We start from the raw sequence: 8,141 nt of genomic DNA, 5'->3' as shown, positions 1-8,141 counted from the left end.
CCCTGAGCAACATCCTTGCAGACAGTCAATTTTCTCACACCAGAAGCAACTTGCAGTTTTGCAAGTCGCTGCTGACATGAAAAAAAAAGCTTTAGGTCTTCTAATTCCAGAAAGGAGTTCAGCTGGAGTATCAGCCGACGCTGGTAGTAAGCACTTGTGACTGTCATTTGGAGAGGTGGATCCAGAACCCCTTGTCCCAAGCTGCAAACACAGTCTTTCAGGGTGAGTGCAACCCAATCCAGGGCTAGTTGACACACCTCCACCTCCAGATTAGGACTCTTGATGGCAAGCATTTCTGTCTTGTCTGGATTCAGTTTCAATTCATTTTGCTTCATCCAGCTCATTACCTCCTCCAGGCATTCATTCAGGGGAGACATGCCATCCTTGGCTAATGTTGTTTGTGAAGGCATGGAGAAATATATGTCGGTCTCATTAGCATACTGATAGCACATCCTCGCTGCCACAGTCCTTACAACTTTTCTTCATTAGAGCTATACATATACATAAAAGTGCATTGATAGACCATCAGATCAATATTTGAAGGGGTTTTTGAGGAGATTGGTGTAATGCCTAATGTTATACACAGGATAACTACTTTAAAGCTTCTGAGATTTTTGGTTTGGTTTTTTTTCCAGAGTACAGTTCTCAGAATGTCTAGCCAACAAAATCAGATACTAAACTAGTTTGGGGATGCTGGGAGGTATAATCTAAAAAGCCTTTTCCCATGCCCTCTTTGATCAAAAATGGCTTTTTAATATAGGGAATAGCCCACCAGTCCCTGAAGTGATTATTAATTAATTGAAAATAGAAAAGCAAGCACAATTTCATGACAATCTTGGTCACGCACTTCATATCTGATTTACAACGACTTTTTATGAGTTCTCTTTGAATTAATGACAGTTGAGGACCTGATAAGAAGTAAATTACTTCTTTAGCTCAGTTCAAGAATTTGCAAAAAGAAAAAAAGCAGAGATTAATCATAGGGAAAACTATAGCTGTCCGAAGATTTATGCCTCAGAGGATTTCATTTTCTATGAGTTCTTGAAAAAGAATGAGTCCTTTCTTTATCTCTTGAGCAAGACAATTGGTGGAGAAGGGGGATACAGGTTGAGAGCCAAAGTGACATAAGCCAAAAGCAAATCAAAGCAGCTGTTGTTATGTCACAATGTGAGTGTGTTCTTATGTGAATAGTCATGCACCCAAACAAATTTTGAAAGTATTGGCAAGATAGAAAATGGGCTCCTTAAGAGTTATTTCACTGCCAAACTCTGACACATATCACTGGAATAAGATACATTTCATGGATAGCAAATGATGCAACAGACATTCTACAATATTGGGTGCATCTACATTGCGCCATCACCACTCAAGCAAGAAGCTCTGAAATGGTTGAACAGAAGCTTTCCAGCTAATCTGTTCTGTCGTGCGCTGGGCCTGTGAAGAATTTCCTTTAGAACAGGACGTGCAACCTTTGCCCAGCGGGAAGCCCAAGGAGAAGTTCTCAGAGATTTTCCACCATAAATGGTCTTTAGATGGCTTGTGAAGTATAACAAAGTTCTTTATTAATGAACAATCAAACAGAAACTTCTCTTGTCTTCAATAAAGCTAAACAAATACTTCCAAGCTTTATGCAACTGGTGACTTCCTAATCTTGCCCACAAAGGACAGGCAACTGTCTTCAATAACTTCTTCTTTACTTTAAATGGAAAATCCCCTTTTTAACTTCTTCCAAGCTGTCTGTAATCTAACCCTTACTGATGTGGGCTCCGCTACCGGGTCGAAATGCATCTCGAAGCACTGAGTGGACCTACCAGTAAAGGCTTAGATCAGGGGTCCTCAAACGTTTTAAACAGGGGGCCAGATTACTGTCCATCAGACCGTTGGAGGGCCGGAGTATAGTTGTTTTTTTAAACTGACAGGTGAACCATTGTCAAACAGTTACACAGCATTGGGGGGGGGGGGGCAGGTGGTGCCTTATTATATAGCAGACATGGGCAAACTTGGGCCCTCCAGGTGCTTTGGACTTCAACTCCCACCATTCCTAACAGCCTTGGGCCTGGTAAGCGGTGAGGGCCAGGCCAGATTGCGTGGGCCAGATAAATGCCCTCAGCAGGCTGCATGTGGCCCGCGGGCCATAGTTTGAGGACCCCTGGCTTAGATATTCTCCAGCTGGAGTTCTTTGGTCTTTAGGGCTGTTTTCCTAGAAATCTTTGGAGACTCTTAAGACTGCCCCCCCCCCCAGAAGGTCTTAAGGGTTGAAGCTTTTGTACAGGGGAAGCTTGCACACATCCTGTACATTAGTTTTCCTTGCTGAGACTAACTAAAAATGGCTCCCTTCCCTTCCCAATTGCCCTGAGCAAGGGGAGGAACCAAAACTTAATGATGATGGACAGGTGACTTGCCCTATGACTGCAACCAAAGGAAGCCACCTATCTGCATACTCCCTGAAACCTTGGACTGCAAGCAAACACCCAATACAAAGCAAATAAAATTGGAGCTCCTGGTACAGCCATACCAGAACATAATCAGTGCTCCTAGGGCCTTCTATACACCCCCATGAACTCTTATGGACTTTCCATGTACTTTCATGAACTTTATAGGAACTTTTATAAACTCTTGCCAAACTTTATGAACTTTTATGAACTTTGGGGGGCTGACATGACTTCCCCTTAAACCCTTCATGATTCCCCCTCTTCCGATGAACTCTGTGTATGCTCCCCTGCCCCATTCCTTATTGCCTATATGTATGTATGTCTATATGAAAAATATGAAGGAAAGCAGCCTGTTTCATAAAAGCCAGCAGATCATGGCTCTTTGAGTTTCCAAACTTCCTGAGCCAACAATTCCCTAACAAAGGATTTCACCAAGCCCATTTGCATGGACAATAAGTAAATGGCTCTTATCAGACCGGACCTCGGAGGGCTGAAAGCCAAGCCATCTGGAATGATAGGATCTATGGGCATTTTGGATCACCCAACACAAAAGGCAATTCTCTGTGAGGAACCAGGGACTTTGCCTCAGCCTTCTCACTGTGTCACATCCTGATCTGAAACCAAGCTTCTACTCCAACAACGAACTCCATATTACAGCAACACAAAACAAAAGGACCTAGCCTCTCAGGGCTAGACAAAGATGCTGATTCAAAAGATTGAGACAATAACTTAGATTTGTCTTGAGAGTCTAAGCTATCGCTGGATCGTTGGGCAAACACTGGTCATCTTAATCCAGTCAACTAGACATCTCTTCATTGTTTCCTTGTTGCCTGCCTCCCTTCCACCTCATTGGATGAGCAGCCAAAAGCAGGGCCAGAGTCCTCATTAGATCTCCTGCTGGCTTGCTGATGTCACAGCCAATCATAACAAAGCCAGCTCAGGTGGGTAGGTGGGCATAGGAACTTTTGAATCCGAAGGCTATATATTTTGTATTTTTCTGCCCAGTGGGCATGTCGATTTTGTTGGCAGGCTACTGCAATCGTCATCCTTTCCAGCCAGAATGAAATAAAACCTCGGTAGCTTTCTCTTCAACTCGATGAGATTTATTCTGGCTTCTTTGCCCACCAGGCAACCCATAATGGCTTGGATCTCTCTATCCACAGCCACTCTAAATTGCTCAACAACACTTCTCTGGAGGTTTCCAAGCGGAGGCTGGATGACCATCTATAGGGACTGCTTTGATTGCGTGTTCCTGCATTGCAGGAGATTAGGTAGGATGACTCTATGATTCTATAAGACTCATGGCTCATTAGAAAAGGCAATAATGCTTGGTCTATTAGAGGGCAGTAGGAAAAGAGGGGTACTGTATAACAAGTGGGTTGATTCAGACTAAGAAGCTACAGGCTTGAAATCGCAAAACTTGAGCAGGGCAATTGATGAGAGGGAATCTTGGAATCTCACACTCATAGGATTGCCACAAGTCCAAGTCAACTTGATGGCAATTAACAACAAAGATGGAAAGTTTCTGCAAGGCCTGAGGCTCCTTTTACCATGGTGTAGCCTAAAGGGAAGTGGGTGGAGCTTTAAAAGAAGATGAAATAGGTGAAAATTAGAATAAATAACAGTATTTAAGGCCTCTCCTTTGAAAACAACCCATTATCAAAGGTCAACCAAGGAAAAACCACCATTCTCAGTTTCCTAGAAAAGGATTTCCAAAGCCAAAAAGCGCCCCTTTGTCTCAGACAGCAAAAACTTTTGGACCACTTTCATGTGCATTATATTTCTTGGTTGGACAGCCTTCAAACTACTAGCACGGATGGCAAAATATACATATGTTTGGCTTAATTGTCATGGGAAACAGAAGCCAGTCTGGCATGCATATTGTCACTTGTGATCGTCTCTGAATTAGTTACTAAGGTAGGAAAGCCAAATCAGTTGCATCATGCTAGGAAAGCATGTACAAAGTGGGTGTGGATGAGCTTGAAGTGTTATTTCCATTAAGAAAAGGCTCTTGGGGGGGGGGGGGTGCTCTCTTTTATTTATTTTTATCAAGCAATAACATATTGTTGCCAGTTGAGATTGTTTGAAAAGTTCATTTCATGGCAGGTACAGGAGAGGGGTTCGCATCATATGCATGTGACTTACCTGCTAAGAAATTCCATTCAATGTAATGGAAAGTTTGGGTCAATCTGTCTCCACCAGGCCTAATCCAATTAGTTCACAGCACAGCAGCCAGACTAGTTACAGGAATATCTAGGAGCACATTACACCCATATTAAAGTCACTCCACTGGCTGCCAATTAGTTTCTGGGCAAAGTACAAAGTGTAGGTTTTGACCTTTAAAGCTCTAAATGATTTGGTTCCAGGTTAACTACAAGATCACCTTCTTCCACACCCCTTAGGGCACTGGTTCCCAACCTGTGGGCCATGACCAACTAGTGGGCCGCGATATCTAAAATAAAGTCTATGGCTCTAGATTATTAAATATTGTTTTCTGTAGGTGAGCAGGTGGTGACTACTGGATGGTATATGTTCTGTATCAGAAACTAGAGCTGATGTGGTCTATCCAATGCAATTTTCTGAATCAGCACCCCAAAAAACCAAGCCGAATCTAAAATTGACCAAAAACTGATTCATAACCCTTTTGGTACTAATGTTGGAGTTGTCCCTGGTCAAAGTGGTCTCTGGTCAAAGTGGTCCTACAAGTGGTCCTAAGTCAAGTGCTCCCTGGTCAAAAAAATGTTGGTAACCACTGCCTTAGGTCACTAAGGTCCTCTGGGGAGAGGCTACTCTAGCCTTCCAGAACCTGACTGGCAACCATCACCCACAGTCATTGGCCACTCCAAAACTGTGAAATGACCTGCCGGAAGAGCTCCGACAGCTAAATCAGCTGTCGACATTCAATACGCAACTAAAGACCTATCTCTTCTGACAGGACTACCCAGTCAATTCTAGCATGTGAATCTGCATTTTATCAGTGAATTTTAACCTGTACTTTAACTGTGTTTCTTGTTTTACCAGACTAGTGTTTTACCTCTCTGTTTTAACTATGTTGTACTTGGCCATAAGCTGCAACGATGGGCAGATATTATTTTTATGATTTTTCATCATAATAATCCAGTGGTGCACCATGTCTCTTATGTCCTCTCATGAGAAGCTGGAGCTGACAGACGGGAGATCATCCTGCTTCCCAGATTTGAACCACTGACTTTTTGGTCAGCAAGCCTGCCTGCACAAGGGTTCAAATCCGGGAAGCGGGATGAGCTTTTCATGAGGGGACATGAGAGAAGTCTCCCATAGGATGGTGTCCCCAGGCAACATCATGAGGGGACATGAGAGAAGTCTCCCATCTGGGTGTCCCCAGGCAACATCCTTGCAGATGACCAATTTTCTCACATCAGAAGTGACTTGCAGTTTCTCAAGTCGCTCCTGACATGGAAAAAATATTATTACTCTACAGGATGTAGTGTGCTGAGCAAGACTTGGGAAAATTGATTTTGTTAGACTACTGCTCCCAGGGAATTTCTAGGTTCTCCAGCACAACTGCATGGCTAGCTTCCATTTATTTATTTATTTATTTATTTATTTATTACAGATATTTTTACCCTGCCCTTCTCAACCCCTTAGGGGGGACTCAGGGCAGCTTCCAGCCGGCACATATTTGATGCCTACAATGAAACACAATGAAATACACAACAAACAGTAATTATAAATAATTAAAACATTAAGTTAATACAATAAAATCTACTAGAAAAGAAGCCAGCCTGGTGGCCATCATTTCGCTGAGTTATAGAATCATAGAATCAAAGAGTTGGAAGAGACCTCATGGACCATCCAGTCCAACTCCATTCTGCCAAGAAGCAGGAATATTGCATTCAAATCACCCCTGACAGATGGCCATCCAGCCTCTGCTTAAAAGCCTCCAAAGAAGGAGCCTCCACCACACTCCGGGGCAGAGAGTTCCACTGCTGAACGGCTCTCACAGTCAGGAAGTTCTTCCTAATGTTCAGATGGAATCTCCTCTCTTGTAGTTTGAAGCCATTGTTCCATGTCCTAGTCTCCAGGGAAGCAGAAAACAAGCTTGCTCCCTCCTCCCTGTGGCTTCCTCTCACATATTTATACATGGCTATCATATCTCCTCTCAGCCTTCTCTTCTTCAGGCTAACATGCCCAGCTCCCCAAGCCGCTCCTCATAGGGCTTGTTCTCCAGACCTTTGATCATTTTAGTCACCCTCCTCTGGACACATTCCAGCTTGTCAATATCTCTCTTGAATTGTGGTGCCCAGAATTGGACACAATATTCCAGATGTGGTCTAACCAAAGCAGAATAGAGGGGTAGCATTACTTCCTTAGATCTAGACACTATGCTCCTGTTGATGCAGGCCAAATTCTGTAATTAGTGAGTCCATTCATCTTATCATAACCCCTTTCCAAAGCTCTTAGGGACCATTTTGAGAGGTGTTTTATCTAGGAATTCCCAGATCTCCCAGTGCAACTCTATGATCAACTTCAGAACTTTGGAGAGCTCTGGGGGCTTCATTTCAGCCATTGTTGATCCAAGATGCTTTTGTACTTCAAACCACAAAACTTTAACATGGACAATAGTGATTAGTAATTAATTACTATTATTATTATTATTATTATTAGTGATTAATCAGTTCGTATGTTGGCCTCCTTCCCTCCCCCCCTCCAAAAACTGGGTTACTATTTCTTGATGCTTGTTATTATTGTTATGCTTCTGTCATTTTAATTTGTAACCTTCCTCTTCCTCCTCCTCCTCCTCCTCCTCCTCCTCCTCCTCCTCCTCCTCCTCCTCTTCCTCCTCCTCTTCCTCCTCCTCTTCCTCCTCCTCTTCCTCCTCCTCCTCTTCCTCCTCCTCCTCCTCCTCCTCCTCCTCCTCCTCCTCTTCCTCTTCCTCTTCCTCTTCCTCTTCCTCTTCCTCCTCCTCCTCCTCCTCCTCCTCCTCCTCCTCCTCCTCCTCCTCTTCCTCTTCCTCTTCCTCTTCCTCTTCCTCTTCCTCCTCCTCCTCTTCCTCCTCCTCCTCCTCCTCCTCCTCCTCTTCCTCCTCCTCCTCCTCTTCCTCCTCCTCTTCCTCCTCCTCTTCCTCCTCCTCTTCCTCCTCCTCTTCCTCTTCCTCTTCCTCTTCCTCTTCCTCTTCCTCTTCCTCTTCCTCTTCCTCTTCCTCTTCCTCTTCCTCTTCCTCCTCCTCCTCCTCCTCCTCCTCCTCCTCTTCCTCTTCCTCTTCCTCTTCCTCTTCCTCTTCCTCTTCCTCTTCCTCCTCCTCCTCCTCTTCCTCCTCCTCTTCCTCCTCCTCCTCCTCTTCCTCTTCCTCTTCCTCTTCCTCTTCCTCTTCCTCTTCCTCTTCCTCTTCCTCTTCCTCCTCCTCCTCCTCCTCCTCCTCCTCCTCCTCCTCTTCCTCTTCCTCCTCCTCTTCCTCCTCCTCCTCTTCCTCCTCCTCCTCTTCCTCCTCCTCCTCCTCTTCTTCTTCTTCTTCTTCTTGCTGTCCAGTGGACAATTTATGCCTTAGGGACCTTTTCCAAAAATATGAGGAAAAAACCTTATGAGTAGACAGAAACTGCATTTTTGATGTTTAATAGTGCTAATGAGGAAGGAATAAACAGGGTGGTATAGTGTTGAACTAGAATGCCAAGACACCATGGTTCAAATCATCATAATCATTACTCAGTCATGGAAACACACTGGCTGACC

This window comes from Anolis sagrei, chromosome 1 (genome assembly GCF_037176765.1).
Source record: "Anolis sagrei isolate rAnoSag1 chromosome 1, rAnoSag1.mat, whole genome shotgun sequence".
In the NCBI taxonomy this organism is placed as follows: Eukaryota; Metazoa; Chordata; class Lepidosauria; order Squamata; family Dactyloidae; genus Anolis; species Anolis sagrei.
The sequence above is the reverse complement of the archived record's forward strand: the minus strand, read 5'-3'. Positions refer to the sequence as shown.